Consider the following 19,176-nt stretch of genomic DNA (forward strand, 5'->3'; position numbering starts at 1 on the left):
AAAAGTTTAGTTTTTTTTTTTTTGTGAAAAATCTTAAAGTTCGTATTTGAAATTTTCTGAAAAACAATTTCAACTTTTCAAAACCATTTTAAAATTGTTCAATAACATTTGCACATTAAAATTAACTATGTTGTACTTTCAAACTTTGCAAGAAAACTCCATTAGGAAACTTTCCATTATTATAAAGCTATTTAGTATGATGTTCCGCTGTGTTATTTTATGTTATGCAATGCTAAGTGACACATTTTATTTTGTTATGTTTTTGTTTGTTCTTGTTGTGTAACGTTTTTGATGTTTTATATTGCTTATGTTATGCTTTGTTATGTCAATCTGACTGGTAGACTGTGATGTTAAGCTTAATTATTTCCCGTTAATTAACGCTATGCTATGGTTCTGATCATTCAGCTGCTACTATCATCATTCAGTCTGTAACTCATCACCTTTACACAGCTCACTGGCCTATCAGTTAATTGCGTAAAGCACATTCTTTGCTCTAGTTACGCTCAAGTACGAACATCACATCACTTTTATGTTCCCCCATTTTTGGTGACATTCATCATCATTACCCAACGAAGTCACAATGTCTCTTAATTCAGTCTAGAGTCCACTTACAAAACAGTCTATTGTGAAGTAAGCATTCTTTTGTTTGAACACATTTTTAGCCGTTCCGTAAGCATGTTTTTCACTTTTCATTGCCCTTCTAACATTTTTCGCTCTACTTCGGTGCTACGTTTTTGCCTATCCATCGCTAGCCATTCATCCATATAGGCGTTGAGTTCAAAATTTTGTGCGCGCTTTACAACAAAATTTCGTGCTTTGGGCTTGTAATATCTGTTAAAGCTATGTTAGCTGCTTGTTATTGTAATTGTTGTTTTTATTGTATTTATTTCCAACGTGACAATAGCTGTCTTGTTTGTATTCGCAGCTAACCAATCAATGACATTGTGTGCAAGTATATGTGTGTGTGTGTAGACATGGGACTTGTTACAGCTTTAAATTCGTGGCAATATTTCTGTGGTCAGGAGAGGGCTCATGTGCTGAGATGATTTCGATTTTGCAGATTCTTTTCAGATAATTTGTTAATTACTTGTCTTTAGTTTGGCAATGCTGCCTTTAATAAACCTACTTTTTCAAAAATATATGTCGCTGCTTAGCCCTTCGCCGTATGAGTTAAATTAAAAACAGCGGCGACATCTGCCTATCACATTTCGCGTTTGCGAAAATATCACGACATCTGCTTCTCAAGCCTCTGAATGATCCAGAGCATTCCCGTGAGAATTGAGCTTGACCCGGAGCTGTAAAACTCACTGGATGACGGCAATAATTCAAGTAGTTTTCCCTCATGGCGTTCTTCACTCATAATTTTTGAGTTTTCATTTGCTCTTAAAGCTACTTCCCCCTTCGCTTTCTATAATTTCCAATCACCGCATTTTTCTAATCGCCTCCAATTTGTTTTGTGTTGATCCATTTTGTTTCTGTTTTTCCTTTTTTGGGAAATCTTCTTATGCAAGTTTGGCTTTTCAGCTGACTGCATTGAACTGCGTAGCCTGGATGACCATTATTGGTTACATATTGTTAGAGCTTTTTCTTTGCGATTACTTCCGGCAAAGCAAATTTTCTCCATTGTTTAGCTTGTGGTTTTAGCCAGCTGGCAGCTTGAACGGCGTGACGAGTTGTGGAAGTCAGAGTTGTGTGCATTTAAATTTCCTAGTTCCATTCGAAGAAATTTCTACCCATTGTAAATGTCACCAAGTGAGGACACTTAGGATAGGATAGGTTAGGTGGTAGCTGCCCTGATAAGGATAGCTCACTTGGACAACACGAAGGTCCGTTGTGATACCACATACACCAAAAATAACGGTGACCTAGATCCAGCTACTTAGAGAATCGTTGGGTAGCAACGATAAAGCTCCGAATGATACCGATCTCAACTTTGGATATATCCTCGGGAGATCCAAGTGAGTCGCGACCGAAGTACTTTCGCCTAATTCTGGCAAAAGCTGGACAATCAAGCATAAAGTGATTTGGTGATTCCACCTCATCATCCTCCATACAGCTGCAGCAGGATGGAGTTTCCAGTATATTGAGACGTACCGCATGGACACCCATAGGACAGTGCCCTGTCAAAACCCCAATGACCATTGATAGGTGAGCCTTAGTGAACCCAATTATTTCAGCAGACCTCCTGCCATCCACTTTCGGCCAGAAAGATCTTGCTACCCTGCAAGACGTGGTATCCGCCCAACGTTTGCTGAGCTGATTCGAGGCCCAGCTATGGAGGAGCAATCCACAGGTGGCCAGCGGGATCCCGAAGTCCCTACAGCCATCTTCATCCGGTTCAGTTGTACCGATGCGGCTAAGAGATCCGCTTGACAGTTACCCGGGATATCACTATGGCCCGGGACCCAGATAATCTTAATTGTAAAATAATTCGATGCAATCGCAAGCGAGGTCAGGCACTCCCAGACCACCCTCGATCGCACTGTAGTTGAGCTCAAGGCCTTGATAGCCGATTAGCTATCAGAGTAGATGTTAAATTCCCTAACCTTGGTAGCACTGGATAGCATTCCATACACCGCATCCTTAATCGCAGCAATTTCCGCTTGGAATACACTGCAGTGATCAGCCAACTTAAACTTGCGGCTTAAATTTAGCTCTTGACAAAAGACCCCCCCACCAACCTTTCCATCCAGCTTTGACCCATTCGTGAACAAGTTAACCGGTCCCATGCCCCAGATAATTCCTCTTTCCCAATCCTCGCTCTCTGGAATAACTGGGGTGAAGGTTGTATAGGGAGCTGTTATCGGCATACAGTAGTCCGTTCTGTCCGGGATGAAGTCGAAACTGGTAAGAAGGCTAGAGTGTCCGCGGTCAGAAAGTCTATATCCCATATCACGAAGCCTGACCAACGACCTTGCCGCGGCCGCCTTTCCCGCAATATCTACTGGGTATATGTTCAGCATGACGTTCAGTGCCAAGGTAGGCGTTGTTCTGAGAGCGCCACTGATACCGATCAGCGCCGTCCGTTGCACTGACACTAACATTTTGGAGGTGCTCGCCGTGTCCAGTGCTTTCCACCAGACTAGCACCCCATATAGCAGAATCGGTTTGACCACCATCTCATAAAGCCAGTGTACTATTCTTGGCGAGAGTCCCCATCCCTTTCCGATAGCTCCTCTGCAGCAGTACAAGGCAATGGCGGCCTTCCTGGCCCGATCTTCCACATTGGGTCTCCAGGACAGTTTCTTGTCCAAAACAATCCCCAAATATTTAACCCTATCAGAAAGTACCAACGGTACCCCTCCAATCGAGGGAGTTCTGAAATCGGGCACCTTATATCTTCTTGTGAAAAGGACCAATTCCGTTTTTCCCGGATTGACCGCCAACCCACATGATTCAGCCCACCTAGCCACAGTATCCAGGTAGCCCTGAAGAACATCGCGCAGGGCAACCAGAAATTTGCCTCTGACTAGGATAGCGAGGTCATCTGCATAGGCAACCACCCGACAACCATTGGCTTCCAGCTCCACAAGAAGCTCGTTGACTACCACAACCCAGAGGAGAGGAGATAGGACACCCCCCTGTGGCGTGCCCCTGCACACCTTCCTCTTAATTATGGCCCTCCCCACTCCGGTGCGACAATTCTGCCGCATAGAAGTTTGCTAATAAATTCAACCAGAGCCGCCTCGACTCCTAAACCCACCAGAGCTCTTTCGATTGACCCCGGTAAGACATTGTTAAAAGCTCCCTCGATGTCTAGAAAGGCACCCAGAGCATACTCTTTGTGTTCTAGGGACCCCTCTATTTGCTTTGCAATCGAATGGAGAGCCGTTTCCGTCGATCTGCCCTTGCAGTACGCATGTTGTGAAGCCGACAGTAACCCCCGAGGTATCCATTCCCGTAGGTACAGGTCAATCAACCGCTCAAACGTCTTAAGAAGAAACGACGAGAGACTGATTGGCCTGAAATCCTTAGGTGATACATGAGAGCTTCTGCCGGCCTTCGGAATGAAAATAACCCTAACCGTGTGCCAAGACTTCGGGATATAGTTAAGCCTGAGGCAGTTAGTATATATGATGGCCAACCAGCGGCAGGAAATCCCCAAAAACCTTTGAAGCTGCGCAGGAATGATTCCATCCGGGCCCGGAGACTTATAGGGCTTGAACGACCCTATAGCCCAGGTTATCTGACTTTCCCGTATTGGAATGGCAGGCACTTCTGCATGGCCAACGACCGCCGACCATGCAGGCGAAGATCCCTGCGCAACTGGGACATCGGGAAAATGATTGTCCAGTAAAAGCCTTAGGGACTCCTCGCTACTCATCGACCAGTCCCCACCATCATCTCTCAGATACCCCAGAGGAGCGGGGTTCCTAGAGAGTATTTTTCTAAATCTCGCGGATTCATTGCAGCCTTCTACGTTTTCGCAGAAGCTTCGCCATGCATCTCGCTTGGACACTTTCATTCAACCAAATATATTTTATTTATAGTCCTTATTTTCGTATCTAAACACGATCCTTAGGAACTTAGGTCCTCGCAAGCATATCGGTTGCTCCTGAATAAGTGCATTGCTAAATTTTCCTCAAAATAACACCCAATGGTGGTTTAACAGAGTTCATTCGCCGCTTTAGTTCGGATTTCCATTATCTATATACATTAAAGCTTCTATATACATCGATTGTACGACGTAAACTGGAATATGCTTCCTTCGTTTTGGGACCATACCACGCTTGTCATATACAGCGACTTGAAATGATCCATAAAAAATTGTTGCGTTTTGGGCTCCTGTCATTACGTTTTCAGGATCCCTTACCATCTTACTACCCTAGTTGTCTACTTATAAGACTGAAGTTCCTAGATGGTAGAAGATTCTAGCGCTGACTTTTATTTATGATTTGATAGGGGGAACGATTGACTCGTCGTTTCTTTTGGAGCGTATTCGCTTGAATATACCATATAGAACACTGAAATCATGATATTTTTTATTGGATAGAGCCAGAACGACATATGTCGCTAATTCGCCTATTGCTAGGGCATTGAAGGAATTCAATCTTCTTACTAATGCCAGGGAAATTGATTTTTCAGTAAATAAATCAAAGTTTAAACTTCTACTTAATGAATTGATATGGTAGATAATATTTAAGCTAATAATTTTTAAATAGTCTGTAAGGATATTTTGACCTGTCCTAGATTTACTTTGAAATAAATAAATAAATAAATCTTTTCAGCACATCCCATCTGCAGTTTCATGTGCTTAACCCCGTGCCTTAAACCCCGAAAATGAAGACATTGAGATGCCCAAGTAACTCCAACGAGGTTCGATACCGCCGATCTCTCTATCGCATGGACTTTCGCTCAGTTTTTTTCACGTCAATTTTGTCGACTCGTTACTATCGCGGATGTTGCGAATGGTAGTAGAAAAAGCGTAAGTACGACCTGCAAAGCATACGCTAAGAATAAATATACAAGGCAGATTGGATACAAACTACTCTGAATGGTATGACGCATTTTTTACTTATTTACTTATCATAATATGTTGGACAGGACGGAGGTATAACGAAGATTGCAAGTGGGTGCTTCATGCAACTCAACGGTACACTTTCCGCCGGTATGGAGGAACAAAAGGCCTTTTATATCTTGAATATGAGTAGGAGTATCAAGACATTAGATTTATGACGATTGGTGAGCACCTTCCACTGTACAGAATATAAGCTTTTTAGACTAAGTAGATTAAATTTTTGAGACAGTTGAATTCACAGTATCTACAGAAGCTTCACAGCTGCAAAGAAGTCAAGAGCAGTAAAAATCGAATTTTGTGAAACATGTTCAAAATATTTTCATCGTCAAGTAGTCAATAGGCCGTTTTCTATGGCTTAAATGGGTTCCTGGCTTATGATCTTTAGTACGATATTGACTATTTAAACTATAAGTAAAGATGAATGTATCGCTTGTACTCAATCGACGGCAAAGTTGCTCATCTCTGTTGGCCGTTTGCTATCTGAAGAGAAGAGAATACTGGGCTCAAACGTTGAAATTGTCATAGATATGCCTCTTTCTTGTTCTTCCTGTAGCAATAAAGAAACTCAACAAAGGCTTTTGGGAGTGCGATATAATTTGATGGTCCTTTTCCTTATTTTGCTCCGCTAAAGTACTTTCCCGAACGTTTGGAGACCGATTTGCTATGATCATGTCGAACCTTCTTGGTATACAAGGTGCGATATACTTTCGAAGAGATTTACGCCGAAATTTCTTCCCAATTCACGTCGTGCTACCACTTTAATTTTTCCTAAAAATTATCGAGACGAGGCCTACATGATTTATGCCGACTCCGAACGTAGTCTGAAAAGCAAGTAAATTTTCGCTGAGGTCCTTTTTATGTCAAATATCAAACCTTCAACTAAAAAAAAAGTTCCAGCACATACCTAGATATTAATAGCAGTGCTACTATAATTGAAATCTTCAAATTTCACTGCACATAACAAGATAACTATTTTTATCCTCATACGCCTTGGAATCTCAATATTCAATTTCAATTGACTTAAGTCGTTTTTCACTTGAATTTCAAATATTGTGTGAAGTGCAACTTGCAACAACAAAAGTCTCTCAAATCAGTGTAACCTAAGGCGGCTTAAAGTAGATTAGAAATCAAGCGACAAAAATTGCTATAGCAAAAAGAGTTGAAAAATAAACAAAGCTAGCGATGGACGGGAAAAAGTAGATGCCATTTCGATACCGCGCAAGCTGAACGGGATTCAAGGAGTAAATGGTGCCATTTCCGACATAGAAAAGAGCGACAAAGCTAAAGAGAAAGGGTATAGGAAGTTGGAGATGTAGATATATAAAAATTGAAATTTCATCTAATGAAGAAGTAAACTTGAGGAGGAAATTGGGTTGCTGTGCTGTAATTGCAAGTAACAGGAGTTAGGCAAAACGCCCTGAAAAGGCGAGAGGTGGGTGATAACAGGGAAAGAGATGAATCTAGCTCTGTTATAGCTAAATCCCAGCGTCACCGGGTACCGTGTTGGTACAACGTAAAAACAAAAACAATTTTCGGAAGCTCGAGGCTTGTGTACTGATATCTTAATTCCATTCCTATCAAGAACAACACTCTAACTAGCAGTAAATAGCAAACAAAAAACAAAAACAAAACATCGCCTTATAAAAAAGAGTAAAACTGGCAGTAAATGAAAACAAATTTAAGATTGTGCAGGCACAACAAGGGAAGTAAATGGAAACGACGAAAGCATCAAAACAAGAAATGGCCTGAAAGCGAGCAATCGACGCTGCTATTGTTATTGTTCTTGCCACAACTAGTATTAGGCTGTAGAAAAAAACGGACTGGATATAGAAAACCGATTACTTTGAAGTAACAGTTTCTGCGACACGAGAGTCTAAGGGATATTAAACTCGATACTGCATGACCAAGAAACTATTACAAACAAGTACCAACGGATACGAGAAATAATATATCGCTTTCAAAGATCGAATGTGAGTTACAAAAAATAAAACTTGACTCCGCAAACAGGATATAAGAACGAGGCGCTAAGATTTCATTCTAAGACCACCAACAGCAGTCTAGAGAAATCAGTTCTAACCAAAAAATGGAATAATGAACAATGGCCTCAAATCAAATACCCGCTTAACCGTGAAATCGGTTACAATAAACCCAGTTCTTACAAATAAATACGCTTAAACTTAAATGCTTACCTGCTGTCGCTGCATTTTCTATTGGACTCGTTTGCTTTAATGGTTTTGTTTGCTTTCGTTTTTTGTTGACTATATTTTACTTTTTTTCTCGCTTTTTCTTCTTTTTATTGTCAGTGGCTATTATTGGGGTGTGTATTGATCCACGCCACTCGAAATGATTCTTGTAGAACCATATTGGATTATTCTCACCATTGCACTTATATCACGAATTCTTGTTATGCAGTTTTTTTACAGTTCTAATTGAAAAAAGTTAAATTTTTGTTGCTTTATTTGTCTTTTGAATTGTGCGAACATGTTTTTATCGTTATCCGTGACTCGTTCGAGTATTGGCCTCCATGTACGCTTCATTGATTCATTCAGCTGGTTAAGTTAACATCGTTTTGCATTGTTTGGCATAACTGTACCAGTTTCTGTATATTTGTATTCTGCCACTCAATTTCGTAATCATTCTCGCTTTGATTGAATGGGTTATTATATTACACTGCTGTGCAAGTTGTTATTGATACGAGAATTGCTACAAAAAGTGAAATGAAAAAAAAAAAATAGAAATTAATCTAAAAGTTTAAATAAGTAATACAAATTCAGGAATTTTAGACTATCAGTTGCTAAAATTGTTTTTAAATCTGCGCTTTTATTACAGGAAAAAATTGTGTTTCCAAAATCACGGGAAATATTTGCACAGTACCCACTTTGTAACGTCAGATATGAGGCAACGAACACAACTAAATTTCGAGGAGAGTATATTTGTTCACATTGAGTACCCATACATGTACGAATGATAAACAAAAGAGTTATGGCATCAGTGGATGGATTACAAGTATTACATCTTAGAAATAATATAAAGTCAAGAAAATACTTACTGAGAAATTTAAAAACTTACTTGTACTGGCTGGTAGGCAGTTAAGTGCACAAAGGAGGGCGTAATATCGTTTGGAAGGAAGCATAAAGCAAGTAGAATAGCGAATTTCCGTCATTCCTTGCCAAATTTGGTTTCCAGACAAACCGGTTTGACAAGGAATGGCCGAAAATTGTTCCAGTATACACAATTTCTCCAGCCTGTTGGAAAATCAACTAAAGAAAGTAAGTCAAGTAGAGGAGTTTGTTATTGTTTATACCGAAGTTTTCATGGCTTAGTGGTAGTAAAATTAGAACCAGTTCAATACAGGATATTGACACAAGAGTTGACAATTTCGTGGACATCAGACTTCAGTCAGAACAGTATTTTTTTTTTCATTATTAAGCTATCGCTTTTATCTGTCTACACAAAAAAATTTCTCCTTCGGCGTTTCAACGTTGCGCCTAAGAGTATGTAAGTAAATATGTAAAAACCAGTACAAATAAAATTTTGCCTTACATTTTTTTTTACCAACTGTGTTAGTACCTAAAAATGAGCAACAGAATATACATTTTTTTTTAATTTATATATTTGTAAAAGTACTTAGCTAAAGTGTCACACAGAAATAGCTCAATTAAACTTAAATAAAATTACTTAATTTCACTTTGGAACCCACAGACCTTTGCACATAAACTCTAACCTGGGTAATTTCTATTTGACGCTTCGATACGCATGAATGTTTTTTATTAGTATCTGTTAGCTTTTTTGTCTCGTTTTTTGTCACATATAACTTGCATTCCGCAACGCAACTCCATCAAGTTATCAATCAATCTCGCTGTCACTTCATACACACGATTTTCGACAGTAAAATGCGAGTGCATACATTTAGGCGCATAATAAATCGTACAAGAGCCAAGCTATGCAAATAGTAGGCCCTATATGATTTTTTTTTTCATTTTCAATTTTTGTCTGATTTGAAGCATTTTTTTGGTTTTTAAGTATGTTGACAGTAACTGAAATATTTAATTTTTTACCGGCGTATACTTTCGTTGATTGCTATGTGAGCATATATTTTGTAAGTTAGAGTCTGATAATGGATATACTAGAAGGTAATTGCATACTTGAACGCCTCACAGGCTGCTGGCAAATTTAGATTTTATTGTGAGCACCTGGAGCGATGTAGTGAGAAAAAAATGCTATGCGCATAACTTATAACTATTAGTTATAGAGAGCTCCAAATTAAGGAAAAGTAAGTATGAAAAAATAATCAAAAATGAATAGCAAAATTTTTGGAAAGGTCAAATGATAATATCCGCAGTGCCTAAAAAATAGCAGAGAACAAGTAAGGAAGGTTAAGTTGGGGTGTAACCGAACATTACATACTCAGTTGAGAGCTATGGTGACAACACAAGGGAAAATAACCATGTAGGAAAATGAACCGAGGGAAACTCTGTAATGTGTTTGTATGACATGTCTATCAAATGAAAGGCATTATTTTTTTTATTTTTTTATTTTATTTATTTATAAATTCCAAACACAACAACCATAAGTTTTATTTACAGTGTTTGGTGTTAAAATAACATAATATTAAATGTGTTTAATTGTAGAGAGAAAGATATAAGATTTGAAAGGAGAAGAGAAAAGAAAAAAGAGTGAAGGATTTTCAAAAGTATTTCAACATGTTAAGCTAGATGACTCAATAGTTTCCTTTTGAAGTGCATTATGTTAGAAATGCTTCTAATCTCCAAAGGCAAAACATTCCAGAGACTGTTATAACAAAAAATTTACGCTCAGAAATTCGAGAGCCATACCTTGTATGCAGTAGTTGAGATGATCGCACGGACCGTGCTAGCTGAAGTCTTTCGTATAGATAGACAGGCTCCTTAAACAACACTATTTTATGAAGGAGTGAATGCATCTAAATTTAAGTAGATTGTCGAATGTTATATTGTATATCTTATTAGCATATTCGGAAATATGTTCATAAGGACGTATATCATAAATATAGCGGGCTATGTTATTGTAAATTACATTAAGTTTTTTACTACACTCACAGTCGCAATAGGCAAAAACTTCGCAGCCATACAGCAATGATGGTAACAAGTAAGACTTTGCCAAAAGCAATGTAATTTTAACTGGTGTGAAGTGTTGTGTGGTCCATAGTGTTCGTAACCTACCATATACTTTGCCTATTGTAGGAAGGACGTGATTATTCAAGTTAATGTTCTGTTAAAAATTACACCAAGATTTTTTGCCGTGTCGACAAAGTTTATCGGAGCATAGTTCAGTGCTGTTTTGGGGCACTGATCTATGTTAATGGTTTTTTTTATAAATAGCGATGAATTTAGACTTACTTGGGTTTAAGACTAGCCCGTTATCACTAGCCCATTTATTTATGAGACATAGATCAGAATTTAAATTTCGTACGCAGTTCTTAATGCAGGCTGAGGGACCGCCAAAATATACTTGAACGTCATCTGCATAAACGTGCACTTTGCTATATTTAAGAATTTCAGGCAGGTCATTTATATATAGAACGAATAATAAGGGTCCAAGTATAGATCCTTGGGGGACTCCCTCGGCTACACTTAGAAAGTTTGGCATGGAGCTACCGACGCTTACTGCTTGATATCTCTCAAGAAGATACGTATTTACCAGCTCCAAGGCTGGAGCTGAGAAATTGAAAAACTATTTATCTGTCGATGCATCACGCGTTCGAAAACCTTAGAAAGAAAAGGCAGAATAGCAATGGGTCGAAAGTCACCATTTCGTTTCTGAACAGGAATAATTTTAGCTTTTTTCCAGCATTTAAGATAAACTGATGTAGTTAAAATAGAGTTGAAAGCGTAAACGATATATGAAAGAATTTTTGGGAGGATACATTTTAAGAGTTTAGGGTGAACACCATCAAGGCCAACGGCGCTTGACTTGATTGAGAGAATGGACTCGAACACATCACATTCATCGACGCATTGAAAGGCAAAAACGGGTAAGGTAACACTTGGACCAGAACTATAGCGATTATAGTTAATATTATGCTGAGAATGTGGGGAATTTGCAAAGGTTGCGTTTAACTCATCTACATTAACCGATTCGGATATGTGTAGTTTTTTTACCAATGCCAATTTCGCGGATCTGCGTCTTCTGTGAGCCAATGGCTGTACTGAACTGATATTCATAATAATTTCTTTTTTGCTTCTTAATTGTTTTTGTCACGTCACTTCTCAGTTTCTTGTAGTCATTATAAGCTCTCTCTGATCGATTTTGTTTCCAACTCAGATAAGCTTTGTTGCGTTTTCCTATTAGCTGCTTTATAAAATTGTTAAACCATGGTTGCCTCTTGGACCCAGCTGACCTTGTTACAAGCGGAACAAATTGGTCAAGAGGATACTTATATTCTTTCGAATAAAACTTATCTGATCATCGGCAGAAGTCATACTATGTATTGAGCTCCAATTTACAGCCTTAACACCTGCATAGAGTTGACCGTAGTCTATACAATTGAAATCGCGATATGAAAAACTTGAGGTGTCAGAAGCGAAATGAAAATCATACGTTATAAAAATTAAATTGTGTTTGGAGAAGTTGGAAGAAAGAAGTGAGTCATATAATAGTACTTTCGATTTATCGCTTACAAGAACGATATCTAATAGGGTGCTCGAAGTACTTGTAAAGTGCGTCTGTGCGGTATAATTTACAAGGGAAAGGCCTAAATTTCCCACAAGTAGCGGAAATCTTACATCATTAAGTATATTACAGTTGAAGTCCCCGGCTATAATTATATTGCTATGAGCTATCATTAAATTTTCAAGGAAAGAGTATTTTATGAGGGAGTGGGCCATAGTTCTATAGGTGGACGCCATTTAGGGATATCGCCATAAAGATGGATCAGGGTTGACTCTAGAATTTGTTTGCACGATATGGGTATCAAATGAAAGGTGTTAATGAGTATTTTAAAAGGGAGTAATCCTTAGTTCCATAGGTGGACGCCGTTTCGAGATATCGCCATAAAGGTGGACCAGGGGTGGCCCTAGAATTTGTTTGTACAATATGGGTATCAAAAGAAAGGTGTTAATGAGGGTTTTAAAAGGGAGTGGTGGTAGTTGTATAGGTGGTCGCCTTTTCAAGATATCGCCATAAAGGTGGACCAAGGGTGGCCCAAGAATTTGTTTGTACAATATGGGTATCAAAAGAAAGGTGTTAATGAGGGTTTTAAGATTGAGTGGTGGTAGTTGTATAGGTGGTCGCCTTTTCGAGATATCGCCATAAAGGTGGACCAGGGGTGACTCTAGAATGCGTTTTTACAATATGGGTATCAAGCGAAAGGTGTTAATGAGTATTTTAAAAGGGAGTGGGCCTTAGTTCTATAGGTGGAAGCCGTTTCGAAATATCGCCATAAAGGTGGACCAGGGATGACTTTAGAATATGTTTGTACGATATGGGTATCAAATGAAAGGTGTTAATGGGTATTTTAAAACGGCTTGGGGCTTAGTTCTATAGGTGGACGCCTTTTCGATATATCGCCATAAAGGTGGACCAGGGGTGACTCTAGACTGTGTTTGTACGATATTGGTATCAAATTAAAGGTATTAATGAGAGTTTTAAAAGGGAGTGGTGGTAGTTGTATATGTGTAGGCGCTTTCCAGATATCGACCAAAATGTGGACCAGGGTGACCCAGAACATCATCTGTTGGATACCGCTAATTTATTTATATATGTAATACCTGCCAAGATTTCATGGGTTTTTTTATTTCCTGCAGAACTTTTTCATTTTCTTCTACTTAATATGGCAGGTGTCACAACCATTTTACAAAGTTTTTTCTAAAGTTTTATTTCGCGTCAATAAACCAATCCAATTACCATGTTTCATCCCTTTTTTGGTATATGGTATAGAATTATGGCATTTTTTCATTTTTCGTAATTTTCGATATCGAAAAAGTGGGCGTAGTCATAGTCGGATTTCGTTCATTTTTTATACCAAGATAAAGTGAGTTCAGATAAGTACGTGAACGTGATATGTTGATTTTCGCTCAAGTTATCGTATTAACGGCCATGCGGAAGACAGACGGACGACTGTGTATAAAAACTGGGCGTGGCTTTAACCGATTTCGCCCATTTTCACAGAAAACAGTTAGCATCATAAAATCTATGCCCCTACCAAATTTCAAAAGGATTGGTAAATTTTTGTTCGACTTAGGGTATTAAAAGTATCCTAGACAAATTAAATGAAAAAAGGCGGAGCCACGCCCATTTTGAAATTTTCTTTTATTTTTGTATTTTGTTGCACCATATCATTACTGGGGTTGAATGTTGACATAATTTACTTATATATTGTAAAGATATTAAATTTTTTGTTAAAATTTTACTTTAAAAAAATTTTTTTTTTAAGTGGGCGTGGTCCTTCTCCGATTTTCCTAATTTTTATTAATCGTACATATGTATAGTAATAGGAGTAACGCTCCTGCCAAATTTCATCATGATATCTTCAACGACTGCCAAATTACAGCTTGCAAAATTTTTAAATTACCTTCTTTTAAAAGTGGGTGGTGCCACACCCATTGTCCAAAATTTTACTAATTTTCTATTCTGCATCATAAGTTCAACTCACCTACCAAGCTTCATTGCTTTATCGGTCTTTTGTAATGAATTACACTGGTCGACGGCCAAAATTTACCAGAGACGCCATTATGAAATTCGTATGTAAAACGACCCCGAAAATCGAGTTCATTTTTGATTCTATGGTACCGTTTTTGAGATATTTGCAATTTACCGTTATTCGAAAAAACCAAAAAGATGGCTCCCTTTAATTACGTATATCTCACGAAGGTGAGACGGAAAGACGATAAAATTTGCTATAAATGCATCATACATTGTTTTTTGCTCAACCAGATAGTTTTCGAGATATTAGCCCATCATTTCAGATTTTTTTTTTTTTTTTATGAAAAAATATGAAAAAATTACTCTTTGCGAGTATTAAAAGTACTATTTGATTTATTTAAAGAAAAAGTATTATCATTGCTATGGTGTTATTCGTTTATCCGGATAATATCCCATTTGCACTTTATACCTTTTATATATGTATGTATACATACATTGAAGTTGCGCAACCTGGGTATTTTTATTTGATCGCTTATAACTTACGTAGTTTTGCATCGATTTTCTTCGATGATAGCCTATCTTTTTCTAATTAAACAGAGCTTTACGTAAATAAAAAATATTTGGAAAAAAAGTTGTGGTTTTGGAATGGTGCCCTCGCAAAAAGTAATTTTTTTCATATTTTTTCATAAAAAAAAACAAAAATCTGAAATGATGGGCTAATATCTCGAAAACTATCTGGTTGAGCAAAAAACAATGTATGATGCATTTATAGCAAATTTTATCGTCTTTCCGTCTCACCTTCGTGAGATATACGTAATTAAAGGGAGCCATCTTTTTGGTTTTTTCGAATAACGGTAAATTGCAAATATCTCAAAAAAGGTACCATAGAATCAAAAATGAACTCGATTTTCGAAATCAGGGGGTGGTTTTACATACGAATATCATAACGGCGTTTCTGGTAAAGAGAAAAAGTTGAAATTCGTGGTCCAGTGTTATCGCACTTTTTCGGTTTTTCGGAATTTTCGATATCGAAAAAGTGGGCGCGGTTATAGTCCGATATCGTTCATTTTAAATAGCGATATGAGACGAATGCTCAGGAACCTACATACCAAATTTCATCAAGATACGTCAAGATTTACTCAAGTTATCGTGTTAACGGGCGGACGGACGGATGGACGGACATAGCTCAATCAAATTTTTTTTCGATCTTTATGAATTTGATATATGGAAGTCTATATCTATCTCGATTCCTTTATACCTGTACAACCAACCGTTATCCAATCAAACTTAATATACTCTGTGAGCTCTGCTCAACTGAGTATAAAAAGGAGTACGACGTACTGAACATAAAAAGTAGCAGATAAAAAAATCCCCGCTCAATCGGAACACTGTACAAAAACGTAACATACTTTTAAGCCTCCATTACTGATACTTAGCATAGACTTGACTTGACTTGGCGTAAACTTTGCAACTTAGCCACGATTATACTCCACTTGGCGCATACAATCTGGCATTATAATCAGCGTTGAAATCTACTTTTAAATAAATGCCAATTTGTATGACAAAATGTCAAAATGAAATGGAAACAAACAAATGGCATCTCAAAATGTAAACGTCACTTAGAACTTACATAGAAAATCAAAATTCAACAGACTTCTAAGTCAAGTTAAGTGTTGCTAAGTTTTGAGTAATCAGTAACATGCAATGTTCATTTAACAGAACTGTAAGTGACAGTTCTCAAGCCAAGTCAAGTCTATGCTAAGTATCAGTAATGGAGCCTTTAGGCTGCTTAAGCCCTGTCGCTTTTAATAACATGTTCTGAATATTTAGCTTTTCCTCGGCTTTTCGGCCATAAATATGCGGATGAGATGGGTGAGCTGCAAAACCTCAATGTAATAGGCGTATGGTGCTCATGAAGAAAAATGAATCTATATCATTTTTTATTCAATAGTCTATATATAGAAACTAATGCCAAAGTGACTGAGCTATTAAAGGAAATTAAGTTTTATTTCCAAGTTTCCATTTTAAGTCGTGAGAATTCCTCTAAAAGTTGTAAAAGGGCATCAGAATTCGTTTTAGAGGTATGGTTCCTTCGGCAAAGTTTATTATTTTGATCCCTAGAATACGATTTTCACAGAGCAATGAGCGATTTTTAAATCGACCCGCCCTATTAGTCATGCTATTGACAGAAGCGCAAACATTTGAACAAACTTCTTGAAAGAAACTTAAATTAAATGAAAATACTTACACAGCTGATGTTTGCTGTGGCACAAGCTGACAGGAAAAAGTGGGAGTAGAATAACCAAGCTAAATATCGTAGAAATCGAGCAGCGGGAAATTGAGTTGTTTGCCTAACACTAAAATCAATGCGAGCATTAAAATGAGCGAATGCTCTTTAGCGGTGAAAAGGGTGAGGAGATTTTTCGATAAAAGGGTTGAGACAATATTTAAATGTAAAGGAACTACATAAAATGATACATACTATGAAAAATGAAATGGGCATTTCACTTTAAATTTCCCAGATAGTTTTTATTTGAATTTTGATAAATCTGAAAAATACAAAATGCATAGTTTTCCTGCAAAATCTCACAGAAAGGAAATATGAAAAAAATTCAAAATTTAAGAAGCTTTTAAAATGTAAATTATTGAAAAATAAAAGCTGTAAAATATGTAGAACTAAAAAAAATATTTTATTTAAAAGCGTGAGGTTCTAAGGATTGCTATTTTTAATCCTTAAACAACAATTAGCACCGTTAAATAATAAGTTATTTAAGCAAAAATAAAACAATAAACTGAAAACGACCGCGAAAAAGGTCCCCATAAAATAAAGATATTATATCAGAAAATTTTTTTTTTAATTTAAAAAGAAAGTTGCCCTTGAAAAAGAGTATGGAGAATATTGAGGAAATTCAGATTTGGAAAACTTTAAAAAAATTTGATAAAAAGCTAATGTTTTAAGAATTTCAAGCAAGTGTTTAAGGCAAAATATTCGGAATTTTAAAAGCCAAAGCTATTTTTTTAAACGATTAAAAAAAAATTAAACAATGGGAACAGGAGAAAAAATTGAGGTCATGTAAATTTCTATTCAAGAAAGTTTTGTGAAAAAGGTTCATTAAATCTTAAAAACGGAGAGTAAGTTTTTTAAAAAAAACATTAACAAGAAACGGAATAAAACAGAACCATTTTCAAACAAAATCTTTTTATTTTAAATTATTTTTCAATCATATTTTTTGCTAAAGCGGTGCACTGTAATGTGCCAAAGTGCAAAAAAAAATGTAAATTTTGGAGACATTAAAAATCGATATCAAAATGATTTTTATAACAAAACGCAACTTTCTAAAATTTAAAAACAAAATATTTTTATTTTTTACGTGAACCTATAATCCTCTTTTTTTATTAAGCAACAAATACATCTTGGAAATTTCTTAAATTAAAATAATCAGTTTTTTTTTTTCTTTTAATTAAAAGCTAAACAAAATCATAAAACCCAGGCTTAAACTATCATGAAAAACGCAAAAACGGGGCATCCTGAATGAGCTTATTTAAAAAAGGCTAAAATATAAACTTTTGTAAATATAAAATAATTTTTTTGAAATTTTTGAGAAAAAGTTCATTTAAATAAAATGTTGGAAGCAGTTTTGGGACTTATGTAGAACGAAAAGTTATATTTAACTTGGAACTTATTTTAAAATTTACCAAAATCTTATGAGTTGAAGCCCTATTAATGAGCTAAATCTGAGTTTAAGCCCTGCAGCGAATCAGTGCTATTCGAATGCATAGTGGCAACGTTGGTAGGGGCTACCTTGTACCAAGAACGTTAAAGTCTAGGCTCTGAATTTTTACTTTCAATAATCAAAGACCTATGATTGAACCAGTTAAGAACATGTCATTCAAAAGGTCTGTAAAGGGAGACAATTGCCATTTCGCAGGTTATCACAATGCCAGAAGGGACAGAATTAGGACTAGTTAAGCGATAGTACTGTGAAAGCTCGAAGCTAGTTCGATTCGCTGCGGAGTAAAAGATAACAAAGCATTATATAAGTTTGCTTACGGATAGATATATATATCAATACTCAAAACCCCTTAAAATAATTTTTTTTTTTGCTAAATGCTTGTAAATATCAAATAATGAAACAAATTTTTAAATTTTGCAAACGAGCTACTGCATCGGTGAAAATATTTGAAAGCACGGAACCATTTAACGAAAAAAAGCGCAGGAAATTATTAAGGAGAGGTGAAAGTGGTTGTATCCGTAGACCAACCTTCAAGTTGCACTTTACTTACTTTTGGGTGCAGTGGAGAAAATGAGTTTTACTATTTTTGGAACCTTATGAGTCGAAAGGACTCATGTAGAGGTATGGAATTATTTACAATATTTGTACTTATTTAGACTGCAAACTTAAGTTAGTTCATGGAAGCGTTTCAAACCATGCAAGCCAACACTCAAGAAGTAAAGTGGTTAAGCGGTTAACAACTTATCTCACTCTCTGCGATGCTTTACAAATATATTTGTTGCTTCTTCTACGCAGCTTTTAGCATAAATATTTCGAAAACAAGTTAATAAAATATATAATAGCATGTGCGTTTGAGTGTGTGTGAGTGTAGGTGAGTTTGTGCGTGTGTTCGTGATGTTGCGAATGCTGACGTGCAGGCAAACGACATAATAAAATTATGTCAAGTGTGTATTTTATGGCATAAACGGGTTTTATGGCGAATACTTGTGGCAACACGCAACTACAAATAAGCTATGACAAAAACAACAACACCAACAATAAACTCACCAACAATAACAACACAAACAACCACCAATGGCATAAGAAACACGTTGGCAGCGCAGTAATTCGAACGTTGCGACACCAAAAATAATAAATATGTTTAAACAGCCAAAGTGACAACAACAAAAGCGCATACAAAGCAGAGAGTCTTTTCTCTTTTGATGTTTTGTGAAACAATCAGCGGCATGCCACGCAGCGCACACCGCACACCGCATGTCACATGCCACACGCACAAACTTATGCTTGTTTATTTGAGCAGCT

General features: G+C 36.9%; 1 long non-coding RNA gene across 1 annotated transcript in view; it reads right to left on the reverse strand.

Moving 5' to 3' along the window:
* LOC137248787 (uncharacterized) overlaps nt 1–19,176 on the reverse strand; it is a 330,700-nt gene that overhangs the window by 254,973 nt on the left and 56,551 nt on the right. Inside the window, exon 2 of the long non-coding RNA XR_010952187.1 lies at nt 7,708–8,221. This is a non-coding gene — a long non-coding RNA (uncharacterized lncRNA). The remainder of the gene's footprint in view (nt 1–7,707; nt 8,222–19,176) is intronic.

This window comes from Eurosta solidaginis, chromosome 4 (genome assembly GCF_040869045.1).
Source record: "Eurosta solidaginis isolate ZX-2024a chromosome 4, ASM4086904v1, whole genome shotgun sequence".
NCBI lineage: Eukaryota > Metazoa > Arthropoda > Insecta > Diptera > Tephritidae > Eurosta > Eurosta solidaginis.